The sequence below is a fragment of the Neofelis nebulosa genome, chromosome 4, assembly GCF_028018385.1.
Source record: "Neofelis nebulosa isolate mNeoNeb1 chromosome 4, mNeoNeb1.pri, whole genome shotgun sequence".
NCBI lineage: Eukaryota > Metazoa > Chordata > Mammalia > Carnivora > Felidae > Neofelis > Neofelis nebulosa.
The window spans coordinates 117,395,150-117,417,454 of record NC_080785.1 but is presented as its reverse complement, the minus strand read 5'-3'; the positions used below and the strand labels follow the sequence as shown (position 1 = coordinate 117,417,454).

At 50.9% G+C, this 22,305-nt stretch overlaps 1 protein-coding gene across 1 annotated transcript in view; it reads left to right on the top strand.

The window, feature by feature from the left end:
* The first annotated feature begins 11,536 nt into the window (after positions 1-11,536).
* Positions 11,537-22,305, top strand: part of SLC6A1 (solute carrier family 6 member 1) — a 43,493-nt gene continuing 32,724 nt past the window's right edge. The window contains exon 1 of the mRNA XM_058725993.1: positions 11,537-11,724. The gene's annotated coding sequence lies outside the window, so the exon portion shown is untranslated. The remainder of the gene's footprint in view (positions 11,725-22,305) is intronic.

Below are 22,305 nucleotides of genomic sequence, written 5' to 3'. Positions count from 1 at the left end.
TCCCGCCTGCCCCTAGCCCTGGCCTCCTGCAGAGGCCTTTATCCCTCTTATCAGAGAAGACCAGAAAGGACCACATGGCTGGCCCCACGCCTGGCCCACTGATTGCAAATTGTTTCTGAAGGAGTGTTTAGCAATGGGTTTTCCCTCTCCCAGGACTATTCTAGGAATGTCAATAGCTTCTGTTTGGAATAAAAATGCTGAATCCATTTTTCTCATAAATACCGATATTGTGATTAGCTGCCATTCTGATGGCAGATAATGAAAGTAGAGCATGCATTTGCTGCTTCTAGATCTCCTAAGATAGAGACGTGTGGGTGCCGCAGGCCCTGTTGGGGCATCCGCTCCGTGCCAGGCTCTGAGTCCACACACTATTCCCACCTCTCCCAGGCAGTCGTGGCTGTGTCTACAAGGCAGAGGAGTAAACTGTGACCCGCTGACGTCATCCACCTACAGAGTCCTAGAATGGGGGCTCCCTGGGTGGCTCAGTCAGGTCAGCATCCAACTCTTGACTTGGGCTCAGGTCATGATCTCACGGTTTATGAGTTCAAGCCCCATGTTGGGCTCTGCATTGACAGTGCAGAGCCTGCTTGAGATTTTCTCTTTCTCTCCCTCTCCCTCTCCCTCTCCAAATAAATAAATAAACTTAAAAAAATACTTTAAAAAAAACCAACAACGGAGACCTAGAATGAACTGAGGACTTCTCTCTCCAAGATCAGGATTTGCATGTCTACACCCCAGCTGCCCATTACTCTTGGAAAGCAGAAATTCCAGAAGACGAATGGACTCAGGGTAGTGCTCACCCCTATCAGGCATCATCAGCCCACCCCGTCCCCAGTGGAGAGACACAGCGTATGACCCATAACCCTGGACCTGACCTTTCCCAGGGAGTCTGGCTGACCTCCCACTCAGTCACCCGCATCTCTGCCTGGGCACTTCCCCACGACCCCTAGAAGACTGCTCTGCCAAATGCTCACTAGTCCAGAGGTGCCAGGAACTTAGCACCCTTGGAGCAGGTGCTCTCTCGACCAACGGCTGGCAGGAGTTGGTATGTAGACACCCCAGCGCCCTCTCCTTTCAGGTGGGGTGATTCTGAGGCTCATGTGCTACACCCTCTCCTAGAGGTTCCCCCTGGAATTGAGCGCCAGTTGCCCACAGGCTGACGGGCTGGATCACGCACTCCATACCGGCCGCCTTCCTTTCCCAATCCCACATCCCACTTCCCTACTGTGTTCCCCGTGCCTCCCAAACAGACCACTTGCACTCAAGTCTGTCTCGGGGTGGGCCTCTGGGGGAACCCAATCAAAGAGCCCCTTGGAAGCAACGATCCAGATACACTCCAACAAAAACTTCAGTCACCAGCAGTAAATCTCCCAGAAGGAACTTCCTAAGACTCAGGTCTGGTCACATCCTTCAAGGCTCCCTAAGTTAAGTTCAACCTTTTTCTTTGTTTTTGGCTTTGGTTTTGTTTTTGATTGAGGTACAATTGCCATATAGCATTACATTAGCTTCAGGTACAATGTAATGATTTGATATACGTGCTTATTGTGAAACGATCACCATAATTGATCTAGTTAACATCTGTCACTACACGTAGTTACGAACTTTTTTCTTTGATGAGGATGTTTAAAATTTACTTTCTTAGCAACTTGCAAATATGCGTTACAATATTATGAACTATAGTCACCAGGCTGTGCACTTCACCCCCATGACCTAGTTACTTGCTAACTGGAAGTTTACTTTTAGACTCCCTTCACCCACCTGCACTCTCCACCCCTGGCAACCACGGGTTCAAACTCCTTAAGGTGGTATTTGGACATTTAGAGGTTTTGCCTGTTTGGCAACCCTTGTCTCTGGTCTGGTTGCAATCCCTCAATTTGGGGAGTGGAGGGATTACTTCTCCAAACTTAGTCCAAACAGAAATCGGATAGATAGCACCCTTGACAAGATCATGGCTAAGAGTGTATGGATTTGAATCCTGTCTGGTGATGTGAGCAAGTACTTCACGGAACCTCTATTCTTTAGGTGTGTTCTTTACGTGATAGGCAACAAGGAGAGAACCTCGCACATAGGTCTTGTGTGGATTAGATGAGCTCATACACACACAGGGTTCAGTACAGTGCCTGGCACATGGTTCAGGTGGATTGTTTCTGCCAAGGCTCCATGAAGATGGGGTACCTATGACTCAGGCTTAGAGCCCTAAAGAGCATCAAACACCTGTGACCGTAGTGGCTGGCTCAGGAATGGGCCCAAGCTAATTAAACGAATGTCAACTCCAGGAAGTTTCTGGGGATGCTGGGAAAAAGAGGGTTTTTCCTGATGAGAAAATGGAGATGTTTATCTGGAGCTCTTGGGAGCCATACTGTCAACACATGGGGGACAGGCTGCCAGCCCTGAGAAAGGAGGACTAAGAAAGGGAGAGGAGAGACGGAGAGACAGAAAGACAAATACAGACAGAGAAACAGAGAGACAGACAGAATAGAACCAGCTACACCAACTGGATATACCCTTGACATTTTGGCTGTGCAAGCCAGTAAATTCCATTTGGTATTTTGGGTGGTTTGAGCTCAGATTCCATCTCCTGCAACCAAAAGAATTTGGAATGGAAGCTTGCTCAAGAACTAAATAGAATGAGCCAGACAGCCATTTAAGATTTTAAAGCCAATGACTTCTAACTTTTATCTTTAGCTGTGCAAAAATTATATCAAACAAAATCCTAAGTAGAAGCCCAGATAATAAAAGTGGATCTGTTCTGGTTGAATCAGACATGTGGGTCCTTGAGATCCCCACTCCCAACCACCACTCACATGTTACTGACCCGCAGAGGCACCTCCACAGGAAGGTCCAGGGACCAACAGGACCTCAAACCACTGCCCAGTCCCAGCTGAGGAGTCAGGAAACTCATGGGCACACGAAAGCTTCAGAGGCACTACACTGTGGCAGAATCTCCCTTCATGTCAGATGTCTACCACTGGGGGGTTGGAGGGGCTCCAGGTAGTATCTGGGTATGGCATTAAACACCCACAAACATGGAAAGTGACTTCCTCTTCAATTCACTCCCAATCTTTCTGTTCACATCAAAAAGAAATGTTAACACTAAAGAAGGTGTGCTCTTGGGCAAATCACCTCCTGTGACTTGCCCAAGGTCACACATTCAGAGCCATAAATGGAATCCAGGTGAGCCCCTGACTCTCCCCTTGGCCCCTGGGCTTCTGAAGTTTCAGCCATTCACATGCCACATTGATTTTTTTTTTCAACATTCACACCCCAGTTTAGGAATTTTGCCAGATCTGGGCAGTACTCAGATCTCTCTTTAAAGCAACTCTCCTTTAAACGACAGTAAATTTATTGAAAAGGAAACATTTCACCACTGCAAATGGAAAGCTAATATTCCTTGCCAAAATAGAAAGCAACTAAAAATAATTACAATAACAATAATAAGCAAAGAGCAATGCTATTAAATTCTACATTGCAGGAGGGAGTCTAAAGCTGGCTCTTTGTTAAAAAGAGAGATTAGCAAGTATTGGCAAGGTGTTAAAGGCATGGTGGCACTAATCTGAAACTTTCTTTTTGATGTGACAGCCAGGAGCCAGGCTGAAGGAAGCCAAGGAGATAAATCCACCCGTCATCTTTGCCACCCCTCCCCAGTTAAGGCTGGAATCTAAAACTTTTTGGTTTTTAACAAATATAAATAAAGGAGATTGTATAGAATGCAGCATGGACAAAAATCACATCAAATGGTTAAATATTTTGATGGGGTGAGGAGCATAGCTGTCAGATGAAGGAATTAATTAGCCCTTGAACCTTCTGAGTCAAAGACGTTGGTGCATACCCTCCATTTGGCACCAGGGGTGTGAAAGCAGAGCCCTGCACACATCATCTTCAGCCTCCCCAAGGCTCGGTGGGGAACTTCGACACGAGTCCATTTCAAGGGTTCCTTCTTTCCTGTCAAAAGAGGAAGATCTGGGTTCTTTCCACCAAGGATCAAGAGCTCTTAAGTGGGCTACCAAACTTACATACCTACCAAACTTAAACACCTATGACCAGTAATCCCATTCCAGAGACTGGAAGGACAATCTGCAAGTGAGTCTTGGCTTAAAAATATGTGGCATTTTGGGGTGCCTGGGTGGCTCAGTCAGTTAAGCGCCCAACTTCAGCTCAGGTCATGATCTCGAGGTTCGTGAGTTCGAGCCCCGTGTGGGGCTCTGTGCTGACAGCTCAGAGCCTGGAGCCTGCTTTGGATTCTATGTCTCCGTCTCTCTCTGCCCCTCCCTTGCCTGCACCCTTTTGAGGGGCTCTCTCTCTCTCTGACAAATAAATGAACATTAAAAAATTTTTAAAAATATGTGGCATTTTATCAGCAAATAAAAGAAGACCACCAACCAGAAATGCATTCATATGTGCACATAAGGGCATATATAAAATATTCCCAGGAGCAGTATCTATAATTTCTCCAAAGGGAAAACAATGTAAGTCTTCATAATAGGAAAATACATAAAGAAATCATAGCATAGTCATATAATGGAATACTACATGGCCCTGATAAAGAATAAATTAATTCCTGCACCCAATAGAATGGATGAATCTTACAGACATGACACTGAGTGAAAGAAGCCAGACACATAAGAAAACAATTCTACTTATATGAAGTTCAAGATCAGAACTAATTCATGATGCTAGAAGTCAGAAGAGTCGTTCCTTCTTCGGGTGATGTATTGAGTGGGAATCTCTGGAAAGCTCAAAATGCTCTATCTTGCACATGAAGGTGTGCACATGTAAAATTTCACTGAGCCGTCCACACAAGGGGAGTACTTCTGTGCACGTAATTTTTAAAAAACTTTTCATTGCGGTTTAGTTATCTATAATATTATGTTGATGTGTACAACATAGTGATTATGTACATTACGAAGCGCTCGCCCTAAGTGTAATTACAATCCGTCACTACACGAAGTTGTTACAATTTTATTGACACTTTAAGGCGAATATGTTATACCTCAATTTGAAAACTGTATATAGGCTGCTGGCTGAGCCAACAGGTAAGGTGGGTTGGCTGCTATGGGTGAGGGAGTGAGGCTGGGAAGATCAGGCTGCTGGTGGCTTTGGTCACCAGTTCTGGGCAAGAATGGAATCAAAGAGGCACCCAAGGGAATGGCAGTGGGGGAACAACTCTCCCTCCTTTCTCTTAGAAGTGCCCATTTCTCACAGACGCTTATCTCAAAAGCTGCCCAAAGATGCCATGATTTTTAAGGCCACAAAAGCCCTCTCCTGGGGCTGCCACTGCACAAACTGCTACCTTGGCTGGGCACGAGATACTTGGTAGTCATGACTTACTGACCCCAGACCACCAGCCAAGGAGCAGGGACACAGCAGCGAGTTTGAGCAGCTTGCCTGAGATCGTCCGGCTGGGAAGGGGTGATCTGATTTTTAGCCTTTTTTTAATTTTTTTTTCAACGTTTTTTATTTTATTTTTGGGACAGAGAGAGACAGAGCATGAATGGGGGAGGGGCAGAGAGAGAGAGGGAGACACAGAATCGGAAACAGGCTCCAGGCTCCGAGCCGTCAGCCCAGAGCCTGACGCGGGGCTCGAACTCACGGACCGCGAGATCGTGACCTGGCTGAAGTCGAACGCTTAACCGACTGCGCCACCCAGGCGCCCCTGATTTTTAGCCTTTTTGTAACTAACTCTAGAGCTCACGCCTGCATCACATATGAATGCTCTATAGATATATAGAGTCTGTCCCCCCAAATTCCTTACATAGATGTGATGAGAGGATGTGAGGTGGATGACATAGGCATTGTGACACAGTGTGAGGCTACTATTTGACCTTTGGATGATTCCTCAGAGGGGGGGATCATCTGCCTCCCGAGTGTCATTGACCCTGGGTAATTGACCCAGAGGAAAGCAAAATCAAAACCATAGTCCAGGGGACAACTATATGCAGCCTGAATACACGAGGGAACTGGCCCAAGCCAGAAGGGCAAGGGCTGATCTGCTGGCATCCAAGCTGAAGCCTGCCGACCAAAGAAGGGTCCATCAGGAAAGGAGGATAAGGGAACAGCATTCCTGGCAGCCAGAATGTCATATGTAAAGGTCCAGAGGTGGGAACCTTTTGAGGGGCACTGAAACTAGCCCTATGGCTGAATGTAGGTAATGAGTGTGGAAGGAATCCGAGAGTCCTGGGAGACGATATGAGTCAACAAATACTGAGCCCTATTGCATGCAGGGCTCCAAGGGACAATGGTCCCAGAATCCACCAAAGGGAGAGTGTTAAGTACCTAACGGGAGGCAGGAACAAGACCCATGTGGGGATTTGAGGAAGAAGAAATCACAAACAGCTGGGCCAAAATCCACCAGGCTTCCTGGAGGAATTTGAGACTTATTTCAGCCCTCGACTAGGATCTTGTCAACTGGGAGAACTGGGAGCCGAAAGCAAGGAGATTGCTCGTGAATGGCACCTGAATAATGAAAGTATGTCGAGCATTTACCAGGCATCAGAGCATTATCTGGCTTTTTCCTAGCAATGTTGTCAGGTAGATGCCATTATGAGTCTCACCTTACGGATGAGGAAACTGAGGCCCAGAAAGTGAGGTCACTTGTCCACGGTCTGTTTAGCTGCAAAGCCCGCACGTCATCCACAGTGGAGGGAGGCTTACTGGGCCACTTCCTCAGGGACAGTCTCAGGCCCCGCTGAGCACAGGCTGCTCTCCGCCCATGCCCATTCGGGGAGTTGCTTCTTTGGAAGTGGCGTTCTGTTGAAGAGTTCAAGCACAGATCCCAGCACAGTATGACACACACAAATATTTGAACATTCCGCAGCCAGGCCGCTGTCAGGGAGCTGCCCCAGCGTGACTCACGGACAGGATAACAAAATGATCTTATGTCCTATTATCCCCCGTGAGGTTTATTGTGGCTTTTCGAGTGATTACACACATTACAGCTGCGGCTCTCTTGCTAATGGGGGAATTTCTGGCATGGAGGGGGGTGTGGTTAAGATAACAGCATCCCTTCAGGAAACAAAACACCACGAAGCTCTGTTTCCCCACAGTGGATGTTTTCTTAGGTGGAAGGGACGCGTCTCAGATTTACTATAATTTTGGAGAAACTGGAAGAGGGAATTCTGCTGTCCATGGAGACAGTCTGCTACAAGCAGCAGACAGGGGTTCAGGGTAGGAGGTCTGGGAAAGGCAGTGGGGAGCAGACTTGGACGTGGCCTTCCCCCTAAGCCCCTGCCCCAGCAGCCTGGTGACTGGGGATGGCAGAAGGGAAGTGCCATCTTTTTAATTTACAGGTGAGGAAATTGGGGCTCAGGGAAAGGGACTTGCCCAAGGTGACACAGAGGGTTGGTGACAGCATCCTGACCCCCAGCATCACCTGCGGCCAGATGGGAGGCTCACTAGGATGGCAGAAACTGCACCCCCCCAACCTTTCCATCCCCGCCCCGGGGCAAGATTAATGAGCTTGACGGCCCAGAGTGCTGGCTTTGAGGTGACCCAGCTGGAACTGGGATCTCAGCTCTGCTCCTCTCCTGCTGTGTGACTTTGGGCCAGTGACTCTCTGGGCCTCTTGTTTCCCTACATGTCAGTACTTATCATACAGCAAGCGCTGCTCCAGAAACTAGCAGGTAGCCTTCGTCTTTCTCGCTCAGCCATCACACAGCAAGGTGCTGGCAGGCAAGTTACTGCCTCTCTCTGGGCCTTGATCTACCCATTTGTAAAATCAAAGGATTAGACTAGGTAAAGCAAGGGCCAGTTCCAGTCTGAAGCCCTGTAAGTCTGACTTCATGAATTACTTCACGTCAAGGAAGGCCAAGGACTACAGCAATAATATTAACAATAATCGTTTCAATCATTTATTGGGTGTCTACTGTGGGCTGGGATTTCTGCTAGGTGCTAGCCTACCTCCTATCACACCTATACTGCTATAACAGCTCCGTGCTGGTTTCCTGGCTTCCGGTCTTCTCCCCTTCCATCCACCTTGCATACCTGGCCAGTCTCAGCTTTCTTAAACCTTGCCTTCCTCTTTTGCTCCAGCACAGTCGCTGGTTCCTCAGTGCCCTCCAAGGTCAAGTCCAATTCTTTAATGTAGCGGTTAAGCCTTCCATGCTCAGGCCATGCCCTCTCTAATGGAATTTCTTATCAACTCTATGGTCTCTTTGTCTGGTCCTCTCCTCTGGTCCTGTGCCTGGTACTCAGAGGTGCTTAATAAACATTCCTTAAATGAATGAACACGTGGGTGTAATGTTTCTCTAAATTAGGCTACTCAAACTTTATCATTTGCAAACCACTTATAAGAGTTTTCTGAAATCTGTGCACCATGTCTATTTTTATTTACTTAAATATTTTTCTTTTTTAGATTAAATAAATGTATCCCAAAAGGAAACTGTACATCATGCTATAACTAGAAGACCAGTATTGCTTGCCAGAAATAGGTCTCCATTAAAAGAAATGCAAGGACAAATGAGCAATGCATTCAGTTCTAACTGCTGTCTACCAAGGCTGGAGTCCGAGGGCTTCTCTCTCTCTTAGCTAAAATGGGATTGGTCGGCACTTTGGAGAAGTGTTAAAGACAGATGAGCACCAACCTGAGACTTACCCATGGACAGAAATAGAATGTCACAGGGAGATGGACACAGAAGAGCAAATATTTGCCCTTCAGGTTATTCTGCTGCAGTGACAATTATCCTAGCTACCACCTGTGGTTGCCAAGCCACGCTTTGGGAACACTGCTTAATGAAACCCACCACTGTAGCCCATGGGAGACCCCTGTGAGTTCTCTGGAAGGCTTTAACTGGGGACGTAGGAAGGACATAGAGGTCCTGTATACACCAAACTCAGCCTTATGGCGTAGTGACTCTTACCCAAACCTCAAGGCCCAGGAGACTGTTCTCAGAACTAAACTGAGATAAGAGTTTGTTGTTTGAAACCATCTGCATGGTGGAATAAGGAGCTCCCATCCTTGGAGATGTGCAGATAGATGCTAGACAGTCATGGGGATGGGGGGGGGGGGCGGGGGACGGAGCAGGGAATGTTGTGAAGATAATTCAAGCATCAGATGGCAGCCTATGAAACTGACCTGACAGCCAGACTTTGCTTTGGTATGTAGGCAAAACACGTACAGCAATGAAAACAGCGGAGAATTAACTTCTGATCAGGAATCTAGGAAAAAGAGAGACAGTTGCGAGCGAGGTTATCCAGGAGACATGAAGGAAGAAAGGTGGAGGGAAGTGGTGATGATTACTCCTTTATATAGGTAATGTTTCATATTTCTCAATCCAGCTCTTGATTCATCAGGACAATTTTGGCTTTAAGCAACATAAACTGGATTCAAAATTTTAATCATTGACAAAAAAAGGAATTTAATGGGATTTCAAATAACTAAACAGCCTTCAGGCATGGCTAGATTCAGAGACTCAAACATTTTTCATTAGGACTCGGTCCACTCTCCATCTCGCAGCTCTCCCGTGGTCTCTGCTGGCTTCATTTTCAGGTAGGGTCTGACAAAAATGGTGTGACAAAAAAGGCTGCTGGCATCTCCAGGCTTAAGAACTGTGATGGAGATCAAGCTTCTGTTTGACAATAGTTTTAGCAAAACTCAGGGAGAGCTCTCATGGAGCCAGCCTATGTCACATGTTCCCTTACCCCCACCATTGAGGTCAGGGTGATGTGCTCTGGCTGTGCTTGGGCCACATATCCACCTCTGGAAGGAGGGAACCCCACCTAGCCATAGCAATGTGAATGGAGGAAGAGAAGTTCCCTAGATCAAAACTGAGGTGCTATCACCTGAAGAAGTAGAAATGAATTTCAGGCAAGCAAAAATAGCTTCCATATTTTGCCACCCTCATATCCTTGCTCAAAGCTGTGCCCCACATCTCCATCCAGGCGGTTCCTAATCATCCCCTGACCCTCAGTTCAAATGGCACTTCCTTGAGGAAACTGTCCTCAATCATCCTGAGCTGGCCTGAGATTCCCCTGAAATGTATGCTCCTGGCAGAACTTGTCACTCTGGGTTTATTTGACTACTGGACAGAAGCCTATCTCCCATGCTGGACCAAGACCATCTTGAGGTTTGTCTTGTCTACCACTGTGTCCCCAGAGCCTAAGACCATGCTTGGCGAGTAGAAGGAGCTCAATAAATACTTATTTGAAGCACCACTGGAGGTTAAAAGCATATAGGAGCTAGTGGCCAGTGAAGAGGGGAGGGATGGATGGAAAATATCAAAGATGATATAGAGGAAAGTTATCAGGATTCCATGCTTGTGAGTGAGTGTGGGGAAAGAACCAGGAGAAGTCAGGGTGGCCTTGGGGAACACTGTGTTGTGGGACCCCAGGATGGATGACCAGAGTGGGGGCAAGTTAGGGTAGAGGATGGCAAGTTAATCAGGACATGCCAGCCCTGGGGAAAGAGAGAGGATGGTGAAGAGCAGGTCACTCTATGAGTCCTTGAGGGACCCAGAGGGAAGGGCAGCTGTGGCCCCATTCCCAGGAAGCTTTGTGAAAGTGAGGGGGGGGGGGCGATGTCAGGACTTGGCAAGGGGAAGGGAGGGAGTCCTCAGGCATTGGGCTGGGATTGGCTAGGAGAGAGGCTTCTCTGGGACAATCTCTTAAACCTCAAAAACTGGAAGTGGGATGTCTTGGGGGTTCTGCCACCATCCCTTGGGTGTTCTTCCAGGCGGTCTCCCTTTTTAGTCATCTGTTTATCCAACTGTCCTTGCACACACATAGCCACTAGTGTCTCTAAGACCAACTCCTGGTAGCAACCCGCCCCTCCCTGCCTACCGCAGGCACGCCCCCAGCCTGGCACCAACAGCATTAGTGAGCTCTAGGTCAGACGTTGTGGTCCCCTCCTAACAGCGCGGGAGGCTGCCCTGGGGGGAGAGCAGAGGAGGGGTAGGAGTCCACCATCACCGCCACCCACAATGGCCGGGCCTTATGACCTACAGAGAGAAGTGGGTGCCAGAGAAAAACAAAAAGGACAGACCGACAGAAGCAGACTGTAAGGCTGGAAAGAGAAAAGCCAAGAGGGAAACACGGGTTGAAAAGGACTGGGAAACAGAGACCAACACAGGCAGGCTGAGGACCCCAGGCCAAGGCAGGGAAGAGGCCAACAGACCGAAAGAGAAGGAGGGAAGGAATGGGAGAAGGAGGAGGGGGAGAAGGGAGCGGGAGGCGGGGGGGGGGGGGGGGGGGAAGACGGGAAGGGGGGGCTGGCAGGGGGAGGGAGGGAGGGAGGAGGAAGAGAAGGAAAGGAGACGGGGAGAAGGAAAGGGGAGAACTGGAAGGCGGGATGAAGAGAGAACGGGGCAGAGGAGGGGAAGGCAGAGAGAGTGACGACGGCCAGCGGTAGAAGCTGCCGGCGGGGAGGCCGCGGGGCGGCGGCCGCGTGGGGAGCGCGCGGCGCGGGCCGGGGGTAGCGCGGGTGGGGGGCGGGCGGCGGGCGGCGCCCCTCCCCGGGCTGGGCGGGCTCCCGGAGCAGCGCCCCGCCCCCCACCCCGCCCGCGCGCGCTCCCGCCCTCCTTCCCTCGCTCCCTCGCTCCCCCGCCCTGCCCCTTCCCCGCGTCCCTCCGCCCGCCCTCGGAAGACCGAGCGAGGTTGCGGGCGAGCCGCGCCGAGCGGAGGAGCCGAGGAGCTGAGGAGCCGGGAGCGCAGCGCGGCCCGAGCCCGGAGCGCACCGGAGCGGCCGAGCTGCCCGCGCGGCGCCCGCTGCGGGCGGCGCAGCCCGGGCCGCAGGTAGGAACTGGCGGCCGGCGTCGGGGCGCGGGGCACAGAGCCCCGGACGGCCCGGGCAGGTCGGGCTGGGCGGGGTGGGGGCCGACACCCAGATGCCAACCCCGGCACCTCGCCTCACCTCAGGGCCGCGCGGAGGAGCCCGGGACGCCGCTCCGACCGCCGACGTGAGCCCGGGCCATGCCTCTGGGACGCGCGGGGGCAGGGGGACTCGCGCGAGGGGCGCGAGAGTCTCGTGCCCCTTCCCGGTCGTGGGGCCCCTTGGATCCCCTAACTGGCGCTGGATTCTGTTCGAGCCGTCGAAGCGCCGCGTTCATTCCCTAGGGGACGGCGGGACCCCGGGAGTGAATAATACGAAGAGCGTTTGGGGGGGCAGTGCGCCACTTTTCCGTGTCGGAGTCAGCTGCGCCGAGGTAGAGCCGTGCGCCTTATTTATTCTCCAAGGGCTCTGGGCGAGCGACTTGGGCATGGGGCACCTCCATCCCATCCTGGGGCAGCTCAAGCTCTCAAGAGATGTTGGCTAAAAAGCATACTACAGCCTGGGCGGAGCGCACAGGAGCTCGCGCCGCGCTCTCCACTCCTTTCCTCTGAGCGATGTAGGGTGAGGGGAGTCCCCCAGAGGGCTGGAAGACAGTGTCCCCATGTCGCCGCGGAAACTGTTTTCACCTTCTTGTATCCCTCATTTATTCTCTGGGGATGGGTAAAGGGAAACTGCCTGCCACGGTTACCCCAGGGCAATGGCCATAGGGTCTTCATGCTCCGTCCCTTTGTGCCCACCATCCCCACGGGTGGTGCCCACAGATGCCCTGTTCTAGCTTGGCTTGGTCTTCAGATGAGGAACTTAGACCAGGCAGCTCACTACTAAGGCTCTTAGCTAATCTTTTTGCAAAACAGACATGGACCCCAAGGAGAAAATTGGGTTTTAAAAAGCCAAATGATACAGCCCTGTTTCTTCTTCCTGATATGGGTCTGGAGCACTTGCTCCCTCTCCCAGAAACCCCAACCTCATCCCCCATGAACTGGGGTGGAGGGGGAAAGCGCTGAGCAAAATGGCCCCTGAGCTTTGGTGACACCCCCAAAATCCATGGACTTTGGAGTTGACCTTCATTTTTCTGTGACACACAAAGTGGGTTTTTGGCAAGAGAGGAGGTGGTTGGTGAGAGGGGGTGTTGGGTGCTGGATATTGTTCAGATTTTTCTCTCTCTTTGGGAACTTTGGGGAAAATGTATACATAAGGGAGTCTGAAAAGCCTGCCCAACTCCCAAATTCCAGAACAAAGGAGGTCAGTGGGAACTACAGGCAACTTGCACCCTCTGTCTGTCTCTCTGTCTGTCTTTCTCTCTCTCTCTCTGGAGCACTCTCTCAGGGAAGGGTTGACCCAGCCTCTGCTCTGGTTCTGGTTGGAGTGGTCTCAGACCCTCCTCCAGGCAAAGGAGGAAGAGGAGACATTGCCCTTAGAGGTGCAAGTCCTTGGAGGAGTGGGAGGGACTTTCCCCCAGAGCATCCAGGGCAAAATGGCTGAGCTTCTCTTGAGTCTCAAATAAATTGTCAGGCAAGCAGCAAACAAAGAAAGCGCTCTCTCTCTCTCTCTCCAGCCAAGGGCTGGCTCAGTGGCCAGGGCTTGGAGGACAAACAGTGAGTCCCAGGCAGGGGCACATAGCCGGGCTTGTCTGGCAGAGCATCTGGAGAGTGGGGCGATTCCTAAGAACCACAACAGGAGAGAGGCAGCTGCTGTGGGGAGAAAGCAGGGACCATCTCTCTTGTGTGCAGCCCTTCCAGAGCCTGGCGATTTGGTGAGAAGTGGCCCACCCAAGAGCTGAGAGGGGCATCTGGAGGCCCAGGAGGAAGCACCTCAGAGGGTAAAGACGGAGGAAAGAGCAAGTCCATCAGAGCTAAAAGAAGCACAATTGCTCTGTCTCCCAGATTTCACATGCCTAGAGATCAGGAACTCCAAACATTGTAATTTGTTTACGCCTGGTCTAGCTTCATAGCAGGCACTCGGCAAGTGTCTTAGAATAAAGCCTGCATGGATGGAAGGCAATGATGGGCCCGGCGTGGACTGACCTGTGATATCTGTCTGTGTCATGGAGCCAGGGAGGCTATGAAACATGGACTCTGAGGCCAGAACCAGCCCTGAGTTGGCCTTAAGCTAGGGTGCTGCCATTATCTGGCCAGGTGACCTTGGGTAAGTTCTCATCCCCACTGGAAGCAAAGAATGGAGTACTGAAAGCTTCCAGCGTGCCCGGCTCATAAGGCCTCTAATAACCTTGTGCAGCAGGTAGTATTCTAATCCCCACTGCAGAGGTAAGGAAACTGCAGTACAGAGAAGGGAACTGACTTGCCCAAGGTCACCCAGCTAGGAAGAGGCAGGGCAGGGATTTGAACCCTGCTCCTCTGATTTCCTGGCCAACAGTTTGCTCCACGGCTGGGTCTCTGGGCCTCAGTTATCACCTCTAAAGAGTGAGGTGGAAGGGTAATGGTGAGGATTTAATGATTGACGGTGAGGCCTCTGGGTCTGCTGTCTGAGCAGTGGCTGCTTCTCTACCTTTCCAGCATATGCTAAGAGCTTAAATAAAACACAAATGTCAGGTGGCTTCTGGCCATCACATAAAGACACTGTTCCTAGGCTTGGCTGTGAGCTCGGCAGCTGAGAAAGAGATGTCCCAAGCCACCTGGAATTCAGAGACGTCTTTTTCCCTCCTCCCTTAGCCTGCATATGCATGACAGGCCCAGTGCCAACCAGTAAGCCTTGCCCGCCACCTCTAGCCCCCTGCATCCCAAGTCCATCCCCTTCGTCCATGGGAGCAGATGGGATGCCCGAGCCCTTCCCTGTCACCTGGCCCCAGGTGTACCCAGCTTCCACCCCAGCAACCTTGTCCCTCAGCTGCACCTACAATGCCAAACCCAATTAGAGCCCCTCAATCGCCTTGTTCCCCGAAAGGAAACGGAGATGTGAGTGTCAGCTGGCCTGTTTATCCCGCATCGGAACTGCCCCTTCAATTTCCCTGTGCAGAGTCCCCTGAGCTTCTCTGTGCCCAGAGAACAGTGGACAGAGCACAGTCCCTGCCGTGATGAAAACAACCTTGAATTGACTCCAATTGCAAAGAGCAGCAGGGCCCCTCTGAGCGAGGAGAACAGGAGAACGCCAGCCAGGCCGCTGCTCCATCGCATTCCTTGGCACCAGCTCCTCAAATGGGCCCGGCACTGTGCTTCTTTCTGTCACCTTTTTGCCCCATTCTCTGAAGGTTGCTGGGAGGTGGAGGGAGAGAGTGTGGAGGGGGGCAAAGAGGGGCAAACGGCTGGGAGGACAGAGATAGACCCCAAAATAGGGCTTCTCAGGCAATGTGCCTCTGTGAGCTTTGTGAACATCCAGCATCTCTGCTCAGAGCTCACCTGCAGACCTCAGAGCCAGGGGGAAGGGGTGTGAGAGTTAGTGGGAAGCCCAGCTAATAGCGGGGATAAGGGCTGCCTGGCAGAGACGGTAGGTGCGAACACAAGCTGTGATATTTCAGCACAAACTTGGATTCAGTCACAAACAGAAAACAAAGCAAAACAACGCACTAAATGTTGTTCCAATGGTAATGTCATCAATAACAATAATAAGTAACAGTTATTGCAAGTCGATGATCTGCCAGGGAACGTGCTGTGTGCTTTACTTACATGATTGCATTTAATTTTCACAAAACCCTGTGGGGTACTCGGAATTGTCCCTTTGCAGATGAGGAAACTGAGAAGAAGAGAGCTGAGGGCCCTTGCTGTGGGATTGCTAGGCTAGTAGGTGACCCTGGAGCCCAAGCTCTGCCGTACTGTGCTGACATTCCTGCCACGGAAGAGCCATCCCCCCCCCCCATCCTCCCCCCAGGGTGGTTCGCTTGGCAAGGACCACACTCCCCATTTAAGGAGCTGCACAGTTAGAAAGCACTTCCCCGCTTTGTTTTCCAAGGATTGAGCTTTGAGCTTTGCTGCAGCTAGGGGAGTGGGGGTGGGGGTCGGTGGTGTTCTTTAGGGGAAGCCAAGGCATGGAGAGAGGAGTTTGTGCCCAAGGTCCCTGAGCTGCTAAGGTGCAGAACTGGGATTCGCACTCAAGTGCCCTGCTTCTTAAATACTTCTTTTTTTTTTTTTTTTTTTTAACATTTATTTATTATTGAGAGACAGAGCATGAACAGGGTAGGGGCAGAGAGAGAGGGAGACACAGAATCGGAAGCAGGCTCCAGGCTCTGAGCTGTCAGCACAGAGCCTGACACAGGGCTCGGACTCACAGACTGCAAGATCATGACCTGAGCCGAAGTCGGACGCAAGTGCCCTACTTCTTACAGCAGATTTCTGACCTAGAGTTCAATTCATTTAAAGCTGTTTTGAGTGTTGTGCACCCAGCCGCCTTTCGCTAACTCTTAGGTATCTCCCAGTTTGTCAGCACCCTCTCACTGCTCTGGAAGCCATTGAGAGTGGCCGACGAAGTCATCATCTCCGTTTACCGTGATCTGACATGACACGAAAGCAGCATCCAATTTGATGCGAGCTGCCTGCATCGAATGGCCTTCTATTTTTATATTTGTCACAAATTGGAAATTACAAGGAGGCCAGGTCTTGCAGAGGGATTGGCTGTGGCTCCCTGAAAGCCCAGGGTGTGCAGCCAGGTGGAACGGGCCACATTAGGGTACCTGGGACCCTCTTGGATGGGGCCGGATGGGATCCTGGCATAGAGAACAGGCCAGAGAATGCAGGAGTTAGTGGCCGCCTCGGACGGTAACCTGCAGCACTCTGCCCACCTGTCAGCTGCATGGTGTCTGCAGGATCAGCATTGCATGCCAGCTCCCAAGACGACTGAGCCCTGGCCAGAGGGACATTCAAGGTCAAAGACGCCCCGAAAGACACTGACAGCAGGTTGTTTTCATGGCCTTATTGTTTGGTAAGGAGGTTGTGTACATGGAGAGGGCAGCAGCCACGGGAGGTGAACATTTGGTGTCGGTATTGCAGTTTGCTGGAACTGACCGCTGATCGTACGCCGGGTCATCAGAAGAGTACTTTGCAGTTGCAGAAAAATGTTCTTGAAGCTGTTCTGCCTTTTGATCCTGTATGAAGTATTCCAGAGGAAGAAAATATGGTCCTTGATATCCCGGAGAAGAATCCTCTGTCGAACAAAAAGAGACATTTTTTTAAAGCTTGTTTTCTCATAAAGCCCAAGTCAGAATGACCTTGACTCCGATGAGGTCTCTTTGTACACATGTGAGTACACACACGCTTAATAGGTAGAATTTGATAGTCCGAGTGCTTTTTCCGCTGAAGTTTGCAACAGCCCTAGGAGATCCATGTGAAGATATTATTATTATTACCATTATTGTCTCTGCCCTTTGGATGGGGAAACTGAGGCTCAGCAAGCCCTGAACACACTTATCCCTGACCTCTAGATTCCCAGCTGGTGGTATTCACCTCTACTAAACCCAAGTCCAAATTCACCAGGTTGCCCCTTGAGAAGAAGTCCAGGCAAGCCCAATCTGCAGCAGACAGAACACCAAGCAGAGGGGACTGATTGCAGGATAGTGTGGGAAGGCATCACCATGCAGTTTGGGAGAACAGGGCTCTGGCAGTGTTTAAGCCTTAGTTCCAGTTCTGAGCTCTGGCAAGAAGCTAACATGTCCTCAGTTATGCCCAGAGTTTGTGAAGTCTGATGTGTGCTCATTTGGCTAGGGGGCCCCCAGTGGTGGCCAGATTTGGGGGGGTTGGTGGTGCTGGGGAAGAGGGAATGATTGATTACTCTTAGACACCCGCATGAACACAAGCATGCTTCTCTAGATGGATTTGGGTGGAAACAAATAAACCAGGAGCCCCATGAAGTTATCTAGAAGGATCTCAGGGCCTTGGTAACCAGGAAGCGTGTGGGGAAGTATTCATAGGTGCGCCTTGGGTTGTCTGGGACCTACTGGAGGAGCAGACTGGGTGGTTCTGAGTCGTTCCCAGCCAAGAGGGTAGGAAAGGGGAGGGAGTCCATCACTCATTCTGGCCATTACCTTATACCCTGGAGATTATGAAAAATCACAAGTTCTGGGAGCTTCCTTCTGGGGTGTTGGGGAGGGGGCAGGGACACCTGACAGTTTGACTCGTCCTCTTGCTGGTGGCCAGCCAGTCCCCAACCACTGAGTGGTTGGTGCCCCCTGGGCACCAGTCCTGGGCCATCTGAGGTTTGTGAGAAGGATGCTAGGGATTGGTGGGGGGGGGGTGGGTAGGTGTTACTGTCCCCATCAGCCAGAGGAGGACCTGGAAGCTGAAGGAGGTGGAGTCACTTACCCTGCTTTGCACGGCAGAGTTTCAACCCAAGCCTTGCTGATGCTGACCCCCATGTACCTTTTCCTGTTGCCCACTGCCTCTGGAAAGCACCTGAGTGGAGGTCACAGTAGAAGAGACAGGGGCTTTGACTCACTGAGGCAGAGTGTAAGCTATATGAAACAAGCAACCAAAGCCAAAGGCTTCTGTGCCCTTGATTCTGAGGTCCACCTCCCCTGCTGCGTGAACCCCTTTGCCCCTTTGCTCCCATGTCAGATGTTTTCGGAGCTTGGGATCAAGGTCTCACCCATGATTTTTGTTTTTTAAAGTCGTTTTGGGAACAGGGAAGAAGTTATCATACTGAAGAGTATTATGTGAAGATGGAGTTGAAATGTATACATTTTTAACAGGTTGGTAGCAAATGATCAGATACTGACAAGCCCTGATTTTGAACTCTGACTGTGATCCAGGCACTGAGCTGAGCAATTGACAAGCAGTGTTCTAGGATCCTCAGTAAGGAAACTGAGGCCCAGGGAGCTCACGTGGTTGCCCAGGCTCGCTTTGCTGACACACTGCAGAGTTGCGACTCAGATCTGGGTCTGCCGGATCCCTGAGGCTTGGGCTTGCAGTCTGGGCAGGCCTCAAGCCTGCAGGGGACAAAGGGTAGGGTCCTTCCCCTCTCTGGACTTTGCTTTCTCAGTCCATAAAGCCAAGAGGTTTGGACTGGACTGGACCATGGGCTGCTCCCCAAGCCCGGCGCCAGCTCTCCAGGCAGGGGAAGGGTGGCTGCACACCCCGCTTCCTCCTCCATTTCCCCCATAATAGCCTCCTGAGACTAATGACTGGGGAAGATAAGAGCCCTTTCTCCAAATGGCAGTGAATGCCACTAATGACAGAGCAGATGCAGCACTGTTAATTATGCCGCGGGTATTAAATGAAAATGCCAACCCCGGAGGAGTTTAATAGTGCCGCTGGGCTGGCAGTGGCCATGCCTAAAAGCGGTGCCATGGACCTGGGCCAAGGCAGAACGGCCCCCTCCCCAACTGTGGGGCCAGACAGGAGCCACAAAGCTTGTCTACACGGGTCCCCCTCCCCAGCGTGGGGTCCGCAGTGGCTCCTTGGAGCCGGGGATGTTGATGGCTGCTCTGGGACATTTTTGCAGAGGCCTCTGGGGGCCTGGATGAGTTGCCTTCAGGGGCAGATGTGGGCAGACAACTGGGCCATATAAAATTTTGAGCGCCTTCTGTATGCCAGGTCCTAGTTGGGTTGTGGAGACAAATCAGGTATTGTTTCTGGCCTTTGACAAGCTACTCACAGTCAAAGTGTATGTTCCCTGTAAATAGAAATGCCATGTCTTCGGGAGTCTCTGGGGCCCAGCATAGTGGGACACGTAGTAGGTACTTACCTCTTGCTTTCTGTTGTCTACAAGGCTTCTTCAGTGAGAGCCAGAGGCCACACGGGTGGGGGTCAGAGCACGATCAGCTGTGTGCTGAATGAGGCCCAACAGGCTGGCGGACTGGCTCTCTTCTCTAGGCACACCAACCTAGCCTTCCTGGACAGCTGGACTTGCCACCTGCGGGGTGACCATGGACAACATTTTTGCCCTCTGAACTTCAGTTTACACATCTGCAAAATGGGGAGAGTTGGGGCTATGATAGCTGCAGGCAAACTTGTGTCTTTTAAGCATCCCCAGCTCTGAACCCACAGGGTCACAGAGATTGCATAAGCGTCTGAAAAGTGACATTTTGGTGGGCAGTTCAGCAGAAGGAGAGACTTCTGTCACCAAAGGTAGCTTCTGGTTCTTTCCTGTGGACTTAAGATGTCACTCAGACCTCTGTCTGATCTCCAGTAGCTCCAGACCCCTGCCTCCTGCTTCCCGGACCTGGAAAATTGTTTCTTAGGTTTTTCTAGGCCAGAGAAAGTCACAAAACCCACCCATTTCCGACACCCTTGCATTACAGATGGGTAAACTGAGGCCCAGAGAGGAGGACCCCTAGGGCCGCAGGTGCTAGGACCCAGAACTTCTAACCCCTAACCCAGTGCTCTTTCCCCTTCCCCAAGCCAGCCCAGCTCCACTGTTGAGAAATTATTAAATAGAGTTGGTGGAAGGACTCTGGTTGCCGTGACAACGGAGCCTGTGTCCTCGGGAGATAATGGCGTTGCACAGGCAGAGTGATGTGTGTTGAATGCTGATTCGGGACCTGCTAGAGTGAGTGAGCAAGAGTGCAGAGGGGACAGTGTCTAGGGTTTGAGCTCCCCAAGAAGGAGGCTTGGGCTGGGTAGGTGGGGACAGCTGTGGGGACACTCGCCTTGCCTAGTTCCATCGCTCCCACAACCTCGCACAGAGGGATAATTACCTCCCCTTCGTGGAGGCACGAAGTAGGGCCAGGAGAGGTGAAGTGACTCTTCACCCAATCACACAGCCAGGGGAGAGGTGGAGCTGGGATTTAAATCTCAGGCTGGTGCCAGAAGTCTAGGCCCCAGAGAGTGCCTGGAGAGGGCATCCAGAGAGGGCAGACAGGTTGGTGGGGCAGGGAACCAGAATGGACCCCACTCTGAACCCTGCCCTCTGGGCACCTCAACCCCTCTGAAGACTGCTGAAGAGAGTGCTCACAGAGATCCTGATGGGCCAGGGTTGACAATCCCAGCCCAAGAGGAATGGGTAAACAGTATGGCAAGGTGGCTACCCCTATCAGCTTTGGAGCCAAAGTCAAACCCCACCCTGCCGCTTCCTAGCTGCATGATCCTGGACAAGTCACCGTACCTCTCTGAGTCCCCGTGTCCTCATCTGCAAAAACGGAGACAAAATAACGGACTGAGCTCATAGGATTATTCTCAGACCAAATAAGGTAAGGGAGTTAGAGCGTCAAACCCTGCTTGTGAGCGTAGCTCAATCAACAGTAGCTATAATTATTGACCAAAGAGGAGAGGCCAGGAGAAGAGCCCGCTCCCAGCCATGTATCAGCTTGTAATTTGGAAGAGTGGAACTGGCTAAAATGAGTGTGAAAGTGATAAAAAACAGAGCTCTTCATTCCAGGCTAGTGGGTATCAGTCGAGCAAATGAACAGCCCCCATCACCAAAAATATACATAAATATTTTGCATTTGGAAAGCATGATTGATGTACCTCACTGCAGTGTGCTGTCCCTAAAAGCCCATGTGCAAACCATGATGGGGGAAATTGCCTTTTCTCTCTGCCAGCTATCTAAATGACCCCATGCTGTAAACCCTTTTGGAAAGTGAATACTCTCACCCACGCTCATCATTTCTCTCTCTCACGCAGCTGGTGCAAAATATTGACTCCCCTAATAGGGGATTGGAGAGCATGGGGTTAACACCCTGAGAAACCCCAAAGTGCATCATTTGCATGCTGGCAAAGATGTGATGGAGCTGGCAGACAACCCCACTCCTTTTGGGAAGCAGAAAGAGGGTGCTGGATTCAGCCATTTAGCTGTTTTAAAAGCAGTGGTGAGAGCTGGGATCCTGATTACTTGGACGCAAGCAACCATTTTGTTTGTTTCCGCAAACCTGTCTGAGGAGATCCACGCCCGGGCATAGCAAGCAACCTGCTTCTGGATACCCAGAGAGGGAGGGTCATTTGTTCACTGCTGATCCTGGGGCTGGGTGACAGGGTGTGAAGCAATGAGCCCGAAGACCTTGGATTCCCCACTCCTCCAACTTGGCCAGGCAGGAGAGGGGTCAGGGAGACTCATTCAGCGGACAAATGAAGACAGCTGACATTTAACCAGGATTGGAACGAACGTGCTAATTGCAGGAAAGGTACACATGTCCACTTCAGGAGTTGCGTTTAATGGACAATTTGCTCTGAGAATTTGGTTTGATCAGCACTTCCCAGTGGTTTGCACCGCTCTCTTCTATTGATTGCCTATAGGTTAAGATAACGGTGGCATTCTGCCCAGGACTTTTTCCCACAGCTATCAAAAACAAAACAAAACAAAACAAATAATACTAGCCCTAATCAAGTGATTTATTATATCTGCCAGGTAGCAAGCATTTACTCTGTACCAGGTTCTGTGTTAACCACTTTACATATTACCTCATTTAATCCTCATAGTATCTAAAAGTAGATACCATCGCCTCTGTCTGAGAGAGGTTGGGTGACTAACTTGGGTCACACAGCATCTGAGCTGAGACTCAAAACCTGGATTTTCTTGTCCTCAGGGCCAGTGCCCTTAACCACTACCCTGTTCTGCCTGCCCCTATCATAGCTGACAGATCAATCTCTGAAGACCTTTGACCTGTTCAGCAGAAGTTATTCATGACTTCCTTCATTGTCCATGGACTTCAGAAAACTCGCTCAATA